Raw genomic sequence first — 21,224 nt, forward strand, 5'->3', positions numbered from 1 at the left:
GTAACGCAACCTGCCTGTAATGCAATCCTATGTAACCAAAATATGCTCTTGAAATGCAAACTTCCATGTAACCACTATAAGCTTTCCTCTGTAACCAGCAATGTGTTATATCTGTAACAGCGCCACGATGCCCTTGGTCTGATGTGCGCTTTAAAAATACGAATAAATAAATAAAATAAAATAAATGCATGTTTTGTTAGTGTTCCAGAACCACCCATGGTTCTGGAGCACAGGAGCATTGGAAGGAGAGGCCAGCGGAGGTGCTTGCCGCTCTCTTGCGCTCTCCTGCCGAATAAATACTTGACTCCATAATCTTAGTGGCGCCTTCTTTATTAGGCTCAGCACTTTACTCACTGCTTTTACACCTTTCATTCACGTTACGCCACATGGAAAATGAGCTCCTGAGTAGATAAGGGCATCGAACCTCATCTCTCTCACAGATAACTAACATTCAAGCGTTTTACGTGAAGAGGTGATGCATGAGGCGGCTTTCAGCAGACACTGCATTGTATTAACAGCTGAGTAGTGTTCTGTAGCCAATCAGAGGACTCTGAATGCAGGCCTTACCTGCTTGCAGTGGCCCATATTGCAGGCCCTCAGATTCAACTGGCATAAGGAAACATCAACTCCTCTCTCTTCTCTGCATGCCACTCCTCACCTTTACCTCCCCCATGCTCATCCCCCACTGCACTTCACATCCACATGTGCACTGCTACCCCGATGTGCCACAAATCTGCTTCGTTAGCTGACTCTCCAGGCTGCCGGCTCCTCTTCTCCATCATCGCACAGGAGTGTTCGTGGGAAGTCAGCGAGTTCCCTTCCCATTGACACGCCCAGCTTTGTATTGATTGACGCTGTGTCGGGGTACCCTCTCTCTCCATCTTCCAGGTTGCTAAGGACGCCTTGGTACTCGTTACTACTCGAGAAAGCCTACAAGGCCGCTCATAATTGCTTGATTATTGCGATGGGACATTTTCAAAAGACCTTTGGTAAGCCCAGATGGGTGACTGCGGTGATGCCTAAATCATTAAAGTGTAATGACCTACTGTGTCATGGAAGGTGTGCCTTGGGCTCTCAGGAAATGCCTGGAGCGGACCAGTGTCTGCCTTCCGATTTTTTGTTAAAACGACACAATATTTGCTTATTTAAACCTTGAAAATGTCCTTTCCACTTCACAACGGAAAACCTTCATTTTGCGGAAAATTCATTCACCAGTATGCTTCTGGGCATTTAATGACAGACTTAAACATACATGTGTATTACACTTACCTACTATAGATAAAATAACCACGGAGTTTGAACCATACCATCTATTCGTGTGAGGAAAGTATTTACCCGGACACAACACTAGTTAAACTGTCCCAACAATATTTTAGACAGAAAGGGATCTTGTGCAGAGTGGAAGAGCATTGCATGACTCTAGGCCCAAAATAGGGAGGCACGGCAGTCCTCCAGGAAGACCGGTGAACTTTGGATATCCCAAAGTTATGGGTCGGCCCTGTGCACCCTTTGCCATCCATTCTTGCTTGTTTGCTCTATGAAACAGATCTATTGTGCCTATACTGAAAGTGACATATGTATTAACCATACCATCTTCACTAAAACCCACAGCTTTTCTAAAAAACAGCGCAGATTAGTTTATTTCTTTCAAATAAACAGTTTGATTGTGAAGTTAAAAATGTCATGCATGTCTCAAGACAGTTTGATTTTGGGTAATAAGCTGACATTTAGTGACTACCATATTGCTTGATCTTAGAGAGTGTCAAGGGGGGAGCAGTGTTCTCACTCACACGACTTGTAGCTGCACCAGTCATTCATACGTAGTTCAACAAATGATGAGGCCCACACAAGGTACCAGTCTCAACTTCTTTATTATTTCAACTGCCTTCCTCTCCGAAAACCTTGTTGCTTCCTTCCCCATGGTACCACCCCCGCCCTAACCCCGCCTTCCACATAACAATGTGGGCGGAACATTCCTGAACAATGACAACATGACAACCTTCCCCTTTTTCATACACTTGGTCAGGCACTAGCCCATCTCTTCTATGAGTCTTAAGGGTTAAGACTTTGCCCGCACAGGGCGGCTTGCCCTTGGAGGTTCTGGGCTGTGGGAAGGGGGTTTGTCCACCGTCCACTCACCAGCATCGTCTGCAGTCTCACCAGCCGAAACTTCTTTGTCTCCCCAATATGGATCATCAGAATTTTCCCAGGCCCAAATGTCCACATGGTCATCTTGTTCGCCAGGGCATTCCTTGAAGTGGGGCATCTTTCTAGTTATTGTCTGCCCCTCATTGTCCATAGCCGTGACCATGGTGCTTTTAAGTTTTATGACTGTGAGAGGGCTAGGTGCGAAACAGGAGTCTCCCTATCTTCTCTTGGTCTGGCGCAGCAGCACTCTGTCACCTTCCTTGAAACTGAGCTCCTGCGCTCCTCTCATCTCCTCTGCGTCAGTCTTCATTTTTTGCTTCTCTTTGGCATTCCTCGCCCGGAGCTCCTGATCCTCCTGGGTGATGTTGCTCTCTGTGGGACTTTGTGGCAGTCAGGTACGTACCTTGCGACCAAATAGGAGGTCAGCTGCGCATTTGCCCGTGGTGCTGTGAGGGGTATGCCGGTAGTCACGTAGAAGTTGGCATAATGTTTGCTTAAATGGTTTGTGAGACAAGTGTGCCACCTCTAGGACTCTCTTGAGGTTCCCTATAAAATGCTCAGCCATGCCATTGGCATGGGGCAAGAGAGGCGAGATTTTTCAGTGTTTGAACCCCATGTACGGGGCAAAGTTAGCAGAATCCAAACTGGTTAACGGTGGCCCATTGTCAGACTTGATTGTCTGGGGGATGCCATATGCCATGAGTATGCGGTCGAGGGCTGAGATGACCGCTGTGGCTGTGGGAGACGGCACTATTTGGACCTCAGGGTACCTCAAGTATTCGTCAATCACGACCAGAGCGTAGCTGCCATCTCAGAGTGGCCCAAAGAAGTCGACCACCAGTTCCTCCTATACGCCACCAGGGAGTGGGCACATCATTAGTGGGTTTGGTGCTGGTGCTCTGGTGCTGCAGATTGCGCAATTCTTTAAGGAGCCCTTGACTTGTTTGTCCAGCCCGGGGAACCAGATTTTCTGTCTCAGTAGCTTCTTCGTTGATACCACACCTCGATGGGTCCGACGGATGAAGGATTTCGGGGTGTACATGGGGGCAATGGGCCCCATGGATGAAGAAAGGAAGAAGAATATACTTACCCTAGCGGTGGGGGCTGCTGTGAGAGACGTCCTCTACGAGTCTTCATAATAACAGTGCCTAGAATCCAAACTAAGATTTTGGGCACTAGTTTAATAACCAGTGTCATAGGATCGAGGAAGAATACATTCCGAATACCTGAGACATTGACACCTTTTAAGTTTCAAAATAGTAGCGAATTCTTGAAATGATTCTATGTACCAAGACATTGGACAGAATCTGTGGATTGTCCATAGATTTGAGCAGGTCATTATTTTCTTGTTCTGTCTATAAGAGATCCCACCACGGCTCCTAGGTTAAGGGGTTGGTGGGAGTTGGGACAGTTAGAGGTGTGTGCTGTCTCTTTTCAGTCAGGTCTCTCCACCAGACAGCAGTGTATTGGTACAGATAGCAAGAATTGAATAATGTCGCCTGTGTTATGCATGAATGGTGTGTAGGTTGCTCTGTCCCTCTGGGTGGTATTAGGAGAGAATAGACAGACCTTACTGTACTTAGCAGTAGGTCCTCATAAGTATCTTTTCGTCATTTTTGGAAAGTACCAGAATATGGGAATTATGCATTTGGGATACTTTTGACAGAATGATAGATCCCTGTGTACAACACTTTTCCCTCTGACATCTGTGTGCAACCTGCTATCACAGGTTCGTATCCAGCAAGGCCACCATAGCTGTTCATCCTTCCAAAGTAAATAAACTGATTCAAATTACATTTAGTAACAATGCCACCTATTAGTACAGCATTTAGAAGAAAAAGGAATTCGACATGAAGCTCTATTTGACATCTTGAGATTATTATTCGTTAGAATGAAATGCAAAATCACGTGGCACTGGCAGAAGCAAAAGAGAAATGCGCTTTGGCTGGCAAGATTGCTGCATGCAGTAATGCTTTTTTGTGGTAACTACTTCCACAGAAAAACATGCGTAAAAAAGAATTTCAGAAACAAAACTTGGAATTTAGCGGAGTGGTAAAACATCTGGTATTCTAAAGCAGCAGATGTTGCATGCAACATTGTCATCAAACACATAATCAGACCCTACATTGGAATCCACCCACATAGCAATGATTTGCATTGGTTTGTGCGGGATTGCCTGATGCCTGACACTTAAAGATACAGATGAATGGGGGGATATGATTTATTTAGAGCAACAACGTTAGGCATCGAGAAATCGTTTCTAGCTGATCAATGGGCAGCTATTGCTATTATCTATAGAGGATGCCAGTCAGGTGAACAGATCTGAAGCGCACATGACACCATGATACCATGATACTCAACATCTGTACTTTATGCCCATAGTCATTGAACCGCAGACAGTCCGTTCAGATGAGGCTCATCAGACACAAATTATGTTTCATCACTTTTAAATAGTATAGGGTATCTAGACAATAAATGTATGTTGACCGTCATTATGGGGTTTCTGATAGAGGCAAAAAGGCAGTAATTGAAATACCGCCCACCTTGGATTGCCACCTAATTATGAAGTATTACCATATTAAAAATACCCCAATTTAGTAAACCTCTGCTTCCTTGAATTAAAAAAAGTAATTTATGTTCCTACAGTGTACAAATGTGCAAGCATATCCCGACAATTCCAAGTAATAACCTTCTGTAGGAAGATCACCAAAGGGGGTAATGCAAGGGCTTCTCGGATGCCCATTTTTTCTCCCCTTTAATAATGTGATGCATAGGTCAATAAGAACCATTTCTGCATTACATCACATTGTACAGTAGCAGTATCACGCTATTGTAAACAATCCATTTTCATCCTCCAATTTGGGATGGACATGCATTATATAATTAAAAAAAGAATTGATGCTTTCCCGGGGTCACAAGGACCCCTCTCAACCTGGGGCAAGTGGCCTATGAGGGCAGTACCAGAGCCAGACCTCGCCAAAGGTAGTGCAAAAGGATTGGGAGGGTGCCCACTCCTTGGTTCCGGCTATGCGTGGAGTTGTGTATTTGCACTGGAACCAGTTTCACTGCCCCGGTGCCCATACGCCTCTGTCCTGGTCTGGTCCCTTTCTTTAATATTTCAGATAGTTCACCAGAGCCACAGAGAGCAGAGCAGCTCGGTATGCAGACGTAGACTATAGCTACCAGAATGCACCGCACTCCTCATACCGCTTGAATAGCTAGTGAACCACAGGGGGTACCCATGCCAAGAGACAAACATCAAGAACTACATGTTGCACAATGCACCGGGGTCCAACTGCCAAAACTCTGCCTGTTTAGAAGCAGAGAAAGGGTTTCCCTGATGAAAATCGACCTTTCTCGCCCATCCAGGAGCTAGATGGGAGACCAAACACCTGCCACAGGGTTCACAGACTTGACAGAGGGGAACAGTGGAGCAGTGGTGATAGAACAGAAGCCCCTGGCGAGCTGCACAACACACAATATCTCCAAAAGCGCTTTTTTTTAACCAAAAATTATATCAATTTTATTTGCTCACAAAATCAAGATTTGATTATGGACTTTGGGATTCTACAGATTAAGCACGTTTAAACAGTAGACGAGCCCTGTCTATAGTAACCCAGTACTCCATGTGACAGCGTCAGGGATCTGACCATGTCAAGAGAGGGGGAGCAGACTTTCAGCCTGAGGTGGGTGGCCTACCAGGGTTTTCACCAGAGCCAATCCTGCCCCAGAGATGGGTTAGAGGATTTGGAGGGGGTGTCCAGTCTCCTTCCCTTTTAACTGTGTCTGTTTTGTACCCCATAGCAGTTTTGCACAATGCTGTCCAGCTGATGAACGGTTCCCAGAAGGCCTGGCAGTGGCGAAGAAAATGAGCAGCACCAGAAAGAGAGAGCCAGTGAGGAGTGGCCACACAGCGGAACAACCTGCTCAGCAGACTGGCAGCCAAACACTGCACGCGACACCAACCATATTGGAGAGTTAACTTCACCTTCAGCGAGAATCTGGAGTGGCCCACATCACAAATACACATTGATAAGGCCTCATTACAAGTTTGGAGGTGCTGTCAAAAACTGGTGGTAATTCTGTTACCACCAACGTTTTTGGTAGTAATGGAAATACCACTGCTTTTACTGTACCGCCAAACTATGAGTTTGGCCTGGAAGGGGCGGATTTACCTCCACCACAATTCTGGAGGTAAATCCTCCATTTAATGTCACCATCCATCAAAATCCACTTGGAGTCCTATTGACTACAGGAATAGGGACTAATACCTGCTTACCACTACTCAGAATCCTGTGGTAAATCCACAAGATCAAGTGGCGCTAACGGCAACTGATTTTGGCAGTAATTCAGAAGATTACCGGATTACCATCAAACTCCGAATGAGGCAGTATGTCTTTTAGATGTCAGGCTCCTGGGTTAGTGAGGTTGGAGCCCACCTCGAGATTGAGGGCACGTGTACAGGGACCATCCCTACACTCGGATCCCCAATGCCCTTTTTCTGTACGTTTTATTGTAATAATTCATGCGACAGTATCAGTTTGTAGCTTTTACTGACAACCCTGTCAGAGTGCACATGTATGCAACACTGCATGCAGTATTTCAGTGTATTCGATATGTAACAACCATACCAAGGGTGTCCTCATAATCGGATAGATTTCCCCGATTGCTGAATGCAGTAGCAGCAACTATGCATGCAGTAGTCTGGGAAGAAAATAATCATATCAGGCAAACAACATTTTAGAGGAAGCTGATTCACAAACCAAAAGTGTAATATTGCAGAGTGTTGCGGCTTCAGGAAAAGTCTGAGGGCCTCATTACACGCTAGGCGGTAAGGGTTTACCGGTACCAGTATTTTACCGATACCGGTAAACCCTTACCGCCTTACTACGAGGTCCCTTTGCGGGTTGGGGAATTTAATGCCTGCTTTTTGCAGGCGTTAAAAACCAACCCGCAAAGGGACCAGGGAGCTAATTACGGTACTGCAATTTGCGGTGCCGTAATTAGCGCCTTCCCCATTCCCATAGAGCCCTATGGGGCAAAAATGGGGATGGGGAAGGGCAATGGGGGAAGGGGGAATTACCGCCCCACCAACCTTGGAATAGGGCGGTAATTCCCCTTTCCACCAAGGCGGTGCCGGTATTTTACCGGCATGGACCAAAGTGCTAATAGCACCTTGGTCCACCGCCATCCGTGTAATGAGGCCCTGATTCTTACCTTACTGGTTTTACCTTACATTCTGTTAGGTAGTTTTATAAAGTATAGTCTGATGGAAATGGAAGCAAGTAAAGGCCATGAGCTTCCCCGTGCTTCTAGTATTCTTTGCAGGCTTTGGCATGTCTACCACAGGGTATGTTTTACCCTTGCAGGTGGCTGGCGGGAGCCAACATGGTGCTGTGCAGGTGGCGGTGAACAGTGGGCTTAGAACATCGGGATGTGGATTTGATACATCGACAAAATATTAATGTTATGGAAGGGTGCCATTACAAGTCTCAATCAATTTGTGAACTATTTGAATAGGAATCAAATAATTTTAATATTCACTGTTGTGTCTTCACAAAAAAGTGCCACAAATGTCTAAAAGAATATGCCAACACTCTGAGGAAGTTCAAGTGTTTTTATTAAGAATTCAATGGGCCCTGTGCCAGTCACTGTCTCACGTCTATAAAGCACAAATCCTTCCTCATCCAGGCATCCCCAATCCCCAGGTTATTAAGCTTTAGACAGTAAGGTGCAGGGTCAGACTGGGACAAGAAATACGCCCAGACACCCATAAATAAGTGGCCCACCTCTCGCCTCAAAAAAATGGCCCACCCCTCACCTCACGACCCTTGACCTCTGGTGACATCACCAGAAGTGATGTCATTGGACCCGACCTCAAAGTGACATTGCGGGAAGTGATGAAACATGACCTTTCACCCCTTGACAAAACAGGAAGTGGCATCAAATAGCATTGTTCCTAAGTACACTACGAAAAATATGGTTATGATTTCAGTAATGTGATATACCTTTCATACAAGAATGGATCACCATATATATCATTAATATCTGTGTGTATAGATCCATATTATCAAATTACTGTGGATGCAAGCAGACGTCCAAGGCCAAATGATAATGTTATTGTATAGCACTTACGCTTAAGCTCTTTTTTATAGAACAAATATGCATAAAATATCACCCAGCCTGTGTTGGTACTCATTTATCGACCTAAGAAGGATGAAAAGCTGAGATGGCCTTGCTGGGATTCGAACCTGCAGATCACACGCACATCGCAGCAGTGAGTGCTCAACCCACTTAGCTTTCATATCGGCTATAGGAAAATGGGCAATTATTCTGTAGTGGACCATTAAACTGGTAACTGAGATTTAACAGCAGACCGGTTAAGTTCATCTGCAGGTCTGGTGCAAAGTTGGCCACATGTCAAGCCTGCATGCATCTACTTTCAGGCTTCAGAGGTGGGAAAAATAGGGAAAGCAGCACACTTACAGGACATCCCATACTCTGAGCACTCGTTACCTCATACATACAAACACTCTGAACAGCATGCCAGGGAGATGTGAAAGATAGACACATTGGGCCTCATTACAAGTTCGGCAGTAGCCTTGCTGGTAAAACCGTCAGGCTGCCAGCGAACGTGCACATTTGTCTGGCGCTAAATGGCCAATTACCGGCGTATTACAACCCCGGCAGACCCGTAATTGCCCATTCCCGGGTGCGACATGCTGTGCTCGCAGGTGCCGGCCCGGCCACCAGGTCATAAGGACAGCATGTAGCCATGGGGGCTGCTCTTCCTTTGCGGGTGCTCGCCTAAGCTCAGGTCATGTAGTTTGACTGTACATATTTTTTAACCTCTTAAGTGCCAGGCTATTATTGAAGTCTATGTAAAAAGGATGAGTATACTCGTCCTTGGCACTTATTAACAAAGATCTGCCATTTGTGGTGTGAGACAAATGGGTAAGGCACATAAACAGGCTGGCAGAAAGTGGCGCCAGCAAATTGGAGCTCTCTTAACTGCCGCCATCCCCTTCTTTGGTAGGACTGTCTCTGGGTTTCTCCGTGATAGGCCTCTTACAGTAGGCTGAGAGCGGTTCCCATTCCATCAAAAAAACTTGGTGCCATTTTGCCACTTCAGCATGGCAGGTGCAAATATGTTAGAATTGACGTGCCTTAGAACAGGGAATGCACACCTCTGGACAGGCTGAATGGGATTCAATGCTGCATTTGCTGGTGAGGAGTTGAGAAACACCTCTGAATTTAGGAATTGAATGCAGCAAGTGTCTTGTCAGTAGAATGAACATGGCAACCTCCTGTTAAGGTGTGGGCGCAATCGCCACTTTTAAGCATGAAAGGCACATTTTCACTTTTTTGGCCATGTGTTGAATAGCATGATGCTTGTCTCATGCAAGCAAGATTTCTATTTGTGAAATGGGAGATATAAAAATTGTAAATATTTTATATAACTTTAAGAATTTTATGCTAGGGAAGTTGTGTAGAACTTAAAGCAGACTGCACGTTTTTAAATCGTGAAAAACGTTATTTGAACGTTTTTCTATTGTATGTTATTCAGAGGTTTACCTGAACACAACAAATCTACAAGCCTACATATGTTGGGCTCAATGTGTTAATATCCCCGCAAAAATATCGGCATACAAGAATATCGCCATATTTTTCCGGCAATATTAAGCCATGGAACCTGCGGGGGACCCTCCTGAAGCCCCCATAATTATTTTAATTGAACGGGGACACCCCCGCAACCCACGGTCCAATTAACCCCATAAATTATCCCCACTAATAACATCGCCTATGGCCTTACTCCACCACCATATATATGGCCATGTTATTGGTGGGGATAATGTTGCCTATTAACATATATTGGGGGTTGTGGAGAGGACACAGATTTATAAAGTGGATCCTCTTGTGTGTTAGTTGTGGGGCACTAAAATCATGATTTTCTTTGCAAAACATGTTTTGTGGATTAGGGGTGTATCAATTGCAGTAAATAGTGATTCCTGCAGTGTCCTAGCTGGATTCCAGTGCACATTTATGAATAGAATAGACATATTTTGTAACCATCGAGCAAAGGCCCCCCCATAAGCCAAACCTCCTGGAATTAAAAGAGATGATAAATGCTGGGGTGCAAATCTGCCCTATTGCGCAGTTCATAAAACTATTGCACTCCCTAGCGTTCCAGGAGACAATACTTAATTTCGAGATGTTAAAGATGCGAACAGCCAATTTGGCCCTTTTGCTTGGAAGATAGCAGCTCAGGTAACCAGGACCAATCCAAAAATTGGGATGAGCCTGACCCGTCCATATTTCCTGGTTGTTCCATTTGGACCAAGCGAGTACCCTTGCTATTACATGTTCATGTGATTGGAAGAATACAATGACCACATTTTACGTCTCTGATTGGCCAAAGCCATCTATCCTCAATGGTGGTATTTTCCATCAAAGCCTTAAAATATCAAAACATATAGATAGGAATGCATCAGTTTGTCCATTCTTGGAATTTTCAAAATATCTTTACTCCATAATTGATTTCCTAAAATAAACGCTGTAGAGGTAGGGGGTAGTTAGTAGTACATCTCTTGTTATGCATGGTCTGCCTCTGCATGACTTGAACTTTTCATGCTTATTGTTGGTGCTTGACATTCTGTCTCATCTATGTATAATCTTCATTGACAAAAATCAGGATCAGAAGACATTGCCGGTCCTCAGTCATGAAACCTAACTATCTGTCACCCAGGGCATATGCCAACCACATGTTCTTACACCAATGTTTTTTTTTACATAAACTGTACATCACAACCTGAACGATAGCTTGAACTGCATTGGCGCCTAGCACATGTTGCCACTCCACGAGCACCTAAATACCATATTATGAAAGAAAGGAGCTACCTGGCTGGAGGAGACCTCTGGCCCTCCTGCACGACACCTGAGCATAGCTGATGTGAGAAACCTGAAGGTGCTCTCACATCTACTCCCCATGGATCTTCTGTTCAGGTGGCCAGGGAAAGACCATCGCTTTTGGGTCCCAACCCTGGCAGTGGACAAGCGAGGGAGGATCACCTGACTGGAGGGTCCTTGGGGATTGGAGAGAGGGTACCTGAAGGTAATAAATGGTAGCCACCCCTTTCTAATAATGGCCTACCATCCCTTAGCATTTAGGGCCTATTGTCAATCTCACTCCATCATCCTTAGTAATTTTCCTTTAAGTACTGAGAAGAAGAAGCGGCAACTAGGAGCAGTGCAGATCGCCTATTGCCAACATCACTTTGGTACTGTGAAGAAAAAGAAAGGTCAGGCATGTCACAATGATGAGCTTAAACAAGGTTAGGCAATTGGGAATATCTTGTTTCACCTGCAGCTCTTTATTAATGAAAGAGAGTATACAATGTGGAAGTCAGTGTTGCCTAATGAGAGGTGTGATAGGCGAGAGAGATGCAGGTGGTGCAGGAGCAGAACGAGAACAGAACCAAGTTTGTGCCATGCCGAGGGGCTGGAAGCTGAGATGCTAAGGTGCCCGCTGAAGATCCTGGGAGCCCTGCCGAGCAGACTGAGCAGGACTGGGAACTCTTGAGGAGGAAGGAGGAGAGCAGAAGCTGCTGTGGAGCAGAGGCTGAACCCAACACGAAGGCGAGTGTACTTGGCAGGAAGCAGCCGGCGAGGCCAGTGTTACCGGCAAGTTGCTTCTCCTGTATGGGGAAGCTGCCAGGCGGAGCAGCAGTAACCCGGTAAGACTATCAAAGATACTCTGAACTCTGAGGGGCTGTTGAGCCCATTTAATTAAACTTTGCTAATATTGAATACCGAACTTGATGAAAGGTGCTTCTGAGCCCGCATAAGTAAATCATGCGAATATTGAATGGCGATTTTGATGAAGGGGGCTGTTAAGCCAGTGCCAAAAAAACCAACACATATTCAATATCGAACTTGATGAAAGATGCTACTGGGTAAAACTTGCATCCATTGACTACTGAATTGTTTGAAAGTCATTATTTGAGCTCACGCAAAGTAAAGCTATTTATCTTGAATCGTGAATAACAAGAAAGCAAGTTATTGTGAAACAAAGTGAATGCTGCAATGCTGGATATATTCGATAACAATAAAGTTGGTACTTGAACAAAACTACAAAGTGTTAACAACTATATTAAATGTCTGGAGAAATCAAGTGTCCCATTAGAAAACACTTTGGAAGACAAAGGAAAATCCTACAAGGAAATCAAATTATTGTCTTGTGAACTATTAAGCATCAGCTTTGGGCAACTTATAGTTGTGTGACCAGAGATGGGTGGACCGTGTGGCCTGACAACTGTGCCTAGACCAAAAACCATTAAAGGTTGGAATGTCAAACTAGAAATTATATTGTGCCTCCTATTGCTATGAATATATGTATATTGGCCTACGCCAAGCAGCTAACAAGCTGCTTATAAACTACATGTGAATAAACTCGCATTGCAAGGTCCTGACCTTAGAAAGCATGTAAACTGTCATTTTGGGTCAAGCCGCCCTTTTAGGTTTTCTTGCTCTTTAAAGTCACCATGTGAGCTGAAATTGTAGCCTATGTTATTCAGAACAGAACTCGATTGTCATGACCTCTGTACAGCTAATGTATAACTTGCCTGCAGGCCACTTGTTAGGGTCATGAGCTGAGACCTTGTCCTTCTGCTGACCTGTGTGCAATGGATTACCTGTATCACCGAAACTGATCTATAATTGAATGAGAACACCTGCTTAACTATATTGTATAAATTAAGTCCCGCATTGTAATGTTAGGCCTAGAGCATACATTATTACCATTTCTTCTTGTTAATGTATAAACCTAAGATGAACTAGATTTGACCTGGCAAGGGACCCTAGAGCAGTAACTTATTTATGGAATGGTTAACCTGCAGAAAGGCTGGACAACAGGCTGGAGAAATGTATAAAAGCCTGACTGTTTCAATGAATATTTGCACTCACTGAGCACACCGAACCACGCCGGAGTTCGCTGTGTTGTACTGAGGGTCGATAGCTATCTGAATTTTGTTCTGTTCTTTTGTAACTGCATTCAGTATAAAATAAAGTACTTTGTATGTTCCTTTGTAACCTGTGTTTGGTGTGTTTCCTTTTTGGTTTCCCTGCCTCATATTATTTCCTTGTTTTCACAGTTGGCGCCCGGAATAGGGACCCTCAAGATTGATGCCGGATTATTGAAGGTTGACGCACGCTATCGGACCGGGATCGGACGGTGTGACATAACGGGCCCGACTGAACGAGACGCGACACCTCAACAGCGCTGTACGATCCGTTCCCTGGACGATAGCCGTGTGGTCTGAGACGGCATCTTGACGAGGGTCAATTTTTTGAGGCGGGCAGATTTGCTGAAATCACCATACACAAGATAAAATTTGTTAGGTAAGTCCTTTGTAAACCGATCGGTCCTCCTTAGGTTAGGTTTGGTCAGGTGAGTCATTACCCGACTCTTAATTCAACCCTGACAATTTGAATTTGGCGCATTGTATCTGCAGACACAATTATTGACCAGGTAACACCGAGTATTTGAGAAATGCCTGGGAAATTGTCTAGCTGCTTTAGGGCACTATTCCGCAGCGATAGGCAATCTTTGGAATTTAGCCGTCCGGCACCGCAGCAGGGGTCGCCGGCATGTACTATGTACTGTAAGCATGGCATTGGAAGTGTAGTATTTAATAAAATTTGGCACAGACAAACCAGACATGCCTCCGAACTTCAGTGGCCAGTCAATGGTAGTTTTGAGATCCCTTGTATTGAATATTTAGAGTCAGTCTTGTTAAAAAAGAAGGCCAGACCTGCAGCATTTGATGTTTTGCAAAATTTGAAAAGAGAAGCGTTGCAGCAGCTTAAAAGTAGGGAAAAACATGTGCGCCGTCATAAAACAAATGCTGAAAAGGCGTTGTTATATGATCAGGACAAACAGTCTGAGTCGGTTAGGAATATGGACAGGGCTTTCTCACTCGGTATTCAGAAAATCTATCCTTCTAAAGATCTTCATGTTTCTGATGAGTTTATCGACAAATTGTTAAATGAACGAAGGCCTGGTGCCTCTGCACGACCTCCGTATGTTCCTCTTCCTCCTGCTGTACCTCTTCCTGCTGTTATTCCTGCTCTTCCTGCTCAACCTGTTGTTCCTATTCCTCCGGTTGTTGTTCCTCCACCTGCTCCTCTGCCTCTTCCCATTGCACCAGTAATAGTACCTCCATTGAATTTGCCTGCACCCTCACTCCCAAGTAGTTCTGTACCGCTTGTAGTTGATCAGGGTGCGGGGTCTAGGATTGTTACTCGTAATACTGTTCCTACAGAAAAGAAACAGGATTTGTTTGCATGGGCTAAGCATTGTATGGAGAGAGATGATCGAGCTAATGTTCTTGCCAAACTTTCTAATATGGATAATTTTCCTGAGAAAAATGTTTTCATTGAAGGTTTAGGGATTCATTTATGTGTAATGTGGGGGTAAATTAAATAATGCAGACCTCCCACAAGGGTTGAGGGACCTGAATACTTTAGCGTTTTCAAGAGACACTGTGGAGAAGGTACATGAGCATGTTGAGAGGATATTTGAGTATAGAAAGGAGTTGGAAAGGTTACGGAATGAGGATGATGAAGAAGAAAGTATGTATGTACAGAAACGATTTCTTCCGTGTCATAAATCGACATCTGAGGAGGCGCAAATTTGTACAAAAGATGCGATTAGATGGATTTCAGACATATCGATAACTCCAGTTGAGGTATATGACACATAAAGTCAATATACGCTAGAAATGCAGAGGAAAGTGATACAGGTAATGGTAGAGTACCTGCAGGATGAATGTTTAAAGAGAAAGGTTAGTTGTCCCACAGAGTTATTGAGCATTTATAAGAGAGCTTTTTCACTTGACACTTCTTCAACTGCTTTAGCGCTCGACTTAGCTCTGTTGCTTAGTAAGCGTTCGGAGTTGCCTACATCTCAGTTGCCTATGAGAGAGGTTCCTCAGACATTTGTCCCAAAGGTTGAGATTCCTGCTAATTCTGCAGCAGGTACACCTGCTGTGGACATTCCTGCACCTTATGTATCGCAGTTTGTTCACGTCCCGTTTTCACGACAGGAAGTGAATACTATTAGACAAACTATTCCTGACATTAGGAAAAATCCGACAGGGTTCTATAAAGAGATAGAGTCCGTTTTGCAGTCCTCAGTGTTTACCCTAGGCGACATTGATTTGCTATTCCCTGTACTCCTGCCTGTAGATTTGTGGAAACAAGTTAGAACTATAGACGATGTACCAGGGTTGGGAGATACATGGGCTAACATAGTTAGGCTTGATGGGGAAAAGCCAGCTGGTGAGAGACCACCTCAGGTGATACTAACTTTGCCTGACAGAATCATTGCAAAACTGAAAACTATAATCCCCGAAAAGAGAATTATTTGGGACAAGCTTACGGCCTGTGTCCAAGGAAAATCTGAGGGTGCTACCGAGTTCTTTAATCGGTTCGAACAGGTATTCTCGGATTTCAGTGGACAAGACTTAGGCACAGAGTCTGGGAAAAGATTATTTGTGGACAAATTTGCACGTGGATTGCTGCCTGACATCCAGTCACAAATTATGTCTTCTGAGAGCGCTTGGCAGGCGAAATCCCAATCAGAAGTACTGCACATGGCTCAGTACTACGAGAACAGTGTCAATAATGAAAAAGATAGAGTCGAGAAGAGAAAAGGTGATTTGAAGACTAAAGTATTGTTACAGCAAATTGTTAGAGGCCCCAGAGGGGGTAGTTCGTAGATTAGAGGTCAGTATGTTCCACAAGGGAATGTGCCCTTGGGTCCTGTGAATATTAACCAGTGTGCCTATTGTCGCCAGGAGGGGCATTGGCATGCACAATGCCCCGTCCTTCGACAGAGGTCGAATAACACATTTGGAAATATGGGTAGACGATCCAGAGGTCGCCCGGGTGTAGGGGGCCCTGGTAGAGGCCAGTTGTCGCAGGATCCCCAACAACCTTTTTCACAGGATAATCAGACTTCGAGTGTGGATACTAGAAACATATTTGATCATCCTTCTGCTGCATATCTCTTCCTTTTGATGATATTTTGTTTCGTTAGGATTAGGGCTGTACCGAACTTCGGCTTCGAGTCCCTATTCTGCCGAAGTTCGGCTGAAATACAGCTATCCGGCTTCGGCAGAATAGTTTCTGTTTAGGGACTCGAAGCCGAAGTCCACTTTCTATGATTAGCTGCCCTCTCCCTGTTTGGGAGATGACAGCCAATCATAGAATGTTTGACAGTGTTCAGGCTGCAGAAGCCAAACAAGCTGTTTGCCTATTGGCTTCTGCAGTCTGACCACAGAGGAACCAGCCTAACGTGTTGAAATAGGAAGCGAGGGAAGGGAACAGTTCTTCCCGTCCCTCACTTCCTATGCCAGCACCCGGACCCAATCACCAGGTAAGTGACGCCCCCCCCCATACCCCCTCATCACGGTGAGGCCGCGGGGCCTCAGGGAACCCCCGCGGCCTCACCGCAATAATGTTCTGTTTGTCGGGCCACCGGTGCAAAGCCGGTGGCCCGACGTTTATTTTGCATTGGGGGGCCCCCAGACTCATGAGGCCGCCGGGGCACTTTGCCGACCCCGGCGGCCTCGGTGCCCCCCATCCCCCTCACCACGGTGAGGCCGCGGGGCCTCAGGGAACCCCCGCGGCCTCACCGCAATAATGTTTTGTTTGTCGGGCCACCGGTGCAAAGCCGGTGGCCCGACGTTTATTTTGCATTGAGGGGCCGCTCCTACAGGAGCGGCCCCCCCAGACTCATGAGGCCGCCGGGGCACTTTGCCGACCCCGGCGGCCTCGGTGCCCCCCATCCCCCTCACCACGGTGAGGCCGCGGGGCCTCAGGGAACCCCCGCGGCCTCACCGCAATAATGTTCTGTTTGTCGGGCCACCGGTGCAAAGCCGGTGGCCCGACGTTTATTTTGCATTGGGGGGCCGCTCCTACAGGAGCGGCCCCCCCAGACTCATGAGGCCGCCGGGGCACTTTGCCGACCCCGGCGGCCTCGGTGCCCCCCATCCCCCTCACCACGGTGAGGCCGCGGGGCCTCAGGGAACCCCCGCGGCCTCACCGCAATAATGTTCTGTTTGTCGGGCCACCGGTGCAAAGCCGGTGGCCCGACGTTTATTTTGCATTGGGGGGCCGCTCCTACAGGAGCGGCCCCCCCAGACTCATGAGGCCACCGGGGCACTTTGCCGACCACGGCGGCCTCGGTGCCCCCCATCCCCCTCACCACGGTGAGGCCGCGGGGCCTCAGGGAACCCCCGCGGCCTCACCGCAATAATGTTTTGTTTGTCGGGCCACCGGTGCAAAGCCAGTGGCCCGATGTTTATTTTGCATTGGGGGGCCGCTCCTACAGGAGCGGCCCCCCCAGACTCATGAGGCCGCCGGGGCACTTTGCCGACCCCGGCGGCCTCGCTGTGAAATGTGCCTCACCCCTTGAGCACGGTGAGGCCGCGGGGCCACAGGGAACCCCCGCGGCCTCACCGCAATAATGTTGTGTTTGTCGGGCCACCGGGCCAAAGCCGGTGGCCCGAGATTGTATTGCATAGGGGGGCCTAAAAAAAAAAACTATTCGGCTCACTATTCGGCTCCGGCCGAATAGTTGACAAACTATTCGGTATCCGGCCGAATACTAAATATGCTATTCGGTACAGCCCTAGTTAGGATTGCCCGAAGCAGGGTTTGGAACCTACACCTATTCCCGTTAATCAGAAAGGTCCCTACATTGAAATGGTAGTGGGAAATAGGAAACATCAATTTTTGATAGACACTGGAGCACAGAAGTGCTCCATTGATCATTCTCGGGTTCCAAATATTCCACTGTCAGGGCAAACCAATGTTTCTGTAGGGTTTTCTGACACACCAGTTGTTTGTCCGGTTTCTTCACCGGTACCTATTTCTTTGGGTCCCTTTACGGACCACTGTCCATTTCTCTTGACTTCGAATTGTGGAGAGAATTTGCTGGGGTTGAATGTGTTGAAGGAATTAAATGCAGTAATTCGTTGTTCTTCTGATGGAGTCCGTTTGACGATTTCACCACAGCAATGTTCTGTTTCCCAATTCTTGACTAGACCTTTGCCGCCAGAATTCAGTAATGTACCAGAGTGTTTGTGGGCAGTTGATGACAATGATGTCGGTTTTTTGCAGATTGAGCCTGTTAAAATAGTTTTGAAACATGGAATTAAGCTGCCCCGTATTCCACAGTATAAGATCTCAGTTGAAGGCGAGCGAGCTTTGAAGAGCATTGTTTCCGATTTTGTGCATCGTGGGGTGATTGAGGAGATTGCAGGAAGTTTGTGCAATAGTCCGATTTTACCCGTGTACAAAAAGGGTGATAATGCAATTCCATTTTGTTTTATAATTGATTTACGTACCATTAATAAAGTCGTCGCTCCGCAATTTCCAATTGTGCCTAATGTGACGACAATATTAACCATGATTCCAGCTACGGCTACTCACTTCAGTGTTGTGGAGCTAAAGAATGCTTTCTTCAGTATTCCTATACATAAGGATAGTAGATACTTGTTCGCGTTCACCTTAGGGGGATGCTCATTCACATTTACTCGTGCACCTCAAGGTTATACTGAGAGTCCTAGTATTTATAGTAGGGCTTTGAAAGAGCAGCTTGATACCCTTGGATTGCCCCCTACTTGTACGTTGCTTCAATATGTTGATGATTTGCTTTTAGCCGCTGACTCTGAGAGCTCTTGTAAAGAGGGCACTGTGTTGTTGCTCATCCATCTAGCTAAGCATGGTCACAAAGCTTCGCTTAAAAAGTTTCAATATTGTTGCCAGGAGGTCGCCTATTTAGGCTATCTCCTGTCAAAGGAGGGAAGAAGATTGACACCTGAAAGAATAAAACACATTTCTGGCATGTCTGTCCCAAATACACAAAAGGAAGTTAGAGCCTTGATAGGTATGGCTTCTTACTGTAGGTTATGGATCCCAAACTTCTCACTAGTGATAAAACCGATGTTGGCCTTGACGAAGAAGGGTATTTCTTCGCCATTGCCATGGAATACGGAGCATCAACATTCATTCGAGTTGCTCAAGACTGCATTATGTTCGGCGCCAGTTTTGGGCACACCGAACTATGAGAAGGCCTTTGTGTTGTTTGTGCATGAATGTGATGGATGTGCTTTGGCTGTATTAACGCAGGAACATGGAGGGAAGAATCGGCCATGCGGTTACTACTCTTCCGCCCTTGATCCTGTTGCATGCGCTTTGCCAAGATGTTTGCGCGCTGTCGCTGCTGCTGCTGCGTCTGTAAAACAGAGTGAGGGAATGGTCATAGGCCATGATTTAACCCTGATGGTGCCTCACTCTGTAGATATTCTATTGAACAAAACCCAAACGGAACACCTCACTTCCGCACGACTGACAAGATATGAATTAATCTTGTTTGCTCCCCACATTCAAATTAGGAGGTGCTGCGTTCTTAATCCGGCTGAACTCCTACCTTTCCTGCAAAATACTGTTTGCGGTGACGAAGAGTCACATGACTGCCTGTATACTACTGAACAAGATACAAAAGGCAGAGTTGATTTGAGGGACACTCCTTTGGATAACCCACAAGGGGAGCTGTTTTGTGATGGCTCCTGCTTCAAACTACTGGATGGTACATCCACAGCTGCTTATGCAGTCACTACATTGAGTACGGTTGTGGAGACCAAGAGAATTACGCATAACTCTGCGCAGGCCGCAGAGATTATAGCATTGACTCGAGCTTGTGAGCTTTCCGAAGGGCTAACAGTAAACATATATACTGATAGCCAGTATGCCTGTGGGGTGGCTCACAACTTTGGGAGACTTTGGTCAGAGAGAGGGTTTTTAACTTCGCATGGCACCAAGATCCAACATGGCTCCCTGCTAGTACAATTGCTTTCAGCGCTTGCGCTCCCTAGTGAGTTAGCAATCATTAAGTGCGCATCACATCACATCACAATATACAAGATTATAGATGATGTAGGGAAAGGGAATGCTTTCACTGATCAAATAGCTAGACAAACTGCCTCTGATCTTTTCACGGAGATGTATGTTTCAAGGGAGACTCTAGATGCCTATGCAATGGATGAGGGTGTTGGGTCTGTACGGGATATCCAAGCCGATGCCACATTAGAAGAATCCAAGAGGTGGGCTGAGTGCTTGGGGAAACTCGATGATGATGGGTGTTGGGTGGACATGGTTGAAGGGAAATGGTTGCTTCCTAATGCCTATATAGTAATGATGGTTACCATGGCACACGGTCCCACACATGTGTGTGCTCAACAGATCACGAGAATGTTAGAGAAAGTCTGGTTAAATGATAAGATTTCAAAAAATTGCCCAGCATTATGTCCAAAATTGCATGATTTGCCTACAACACAATGTGGGAAAGGGGACAGCAACTCCAAGAGGTAGCTTTGGGCCTCCTTCTGTCCCATTTGAAGTGATTCACTTTGACTTTATTGAAATGGAGCGATGTAACTATCTAAAATATGTCCTTGTGGTCATTTGCGCCTTTAGTAAGTGGGTAGAGGCTTTCCCTGTTAAAGACGCTACAGCCATGACCACTGCAAAGACCATGTTAAAGGAATTCTTCCCACAGTTCGGTTTGCCGAGAGTTATCTGGTCGGATAATGGTCCGCATTTTATCGCTGCTGTAATTCTACAGATATGTACGGCATTGCAAATTGACAAACGATTCCATTCGGCCAGACATGCTCAGAGCGCCGGATTAGTGGAAAGACACAATGGTATCATAAAAAACAAGCTCGCTAAGACGTGTGCCGGCACCAAACTAAAATGGCCGGACGCCTTACCGATCGTGTTACTTTCAATGCGGACAACCCCTCAAACTAAGACTGGGCTCTCTCCCTTTGAGGTGGTAATGGGGAGACCTGCTAATATTTGGGGTTTTCCTAAAAGCTGCGCATTGCGCGATGTAGAAAATGTACTTCTCTCTGACTATTGTAACCAATTGACTAAAAACCTGTTTTCAATTTATCACCAGGTGCGAGAGGCATTGCCGGTGAGGTACGAGGGCCCCGGTCACAGTC

General features: G+C 45.9%; 1 protein-coding gene across 7 annotated transcripts in view; it reads right to left on the reverse strand.

The window, feature by feature from the left end:
• LAMA2 (laminin subunit alpha 2) overlaps nt 1–21,224 on the reverse strand; it is a 3,027,572-nt gene that overhangs the window by 1,283,219 nt on the left and 1,723,129 nt on the right. The window lies entirely within an intron of this gene.

This window comes from Ambystoma mexicanum, chromosome 4q (genome assembly GCF_040938575.1).
Source record: "Ambystoma mexicanum isolate Mex_15411 chromosome 4q, UKY_AmexF1_1, whole genome shotgun sequence".
Taxonomy (NCBI): Eukaryota; Metazoa; Chordata; class Amphibia; order Caudata; family Ambystomatidae; genus Ambystoma; species Ambystoma mexicanum.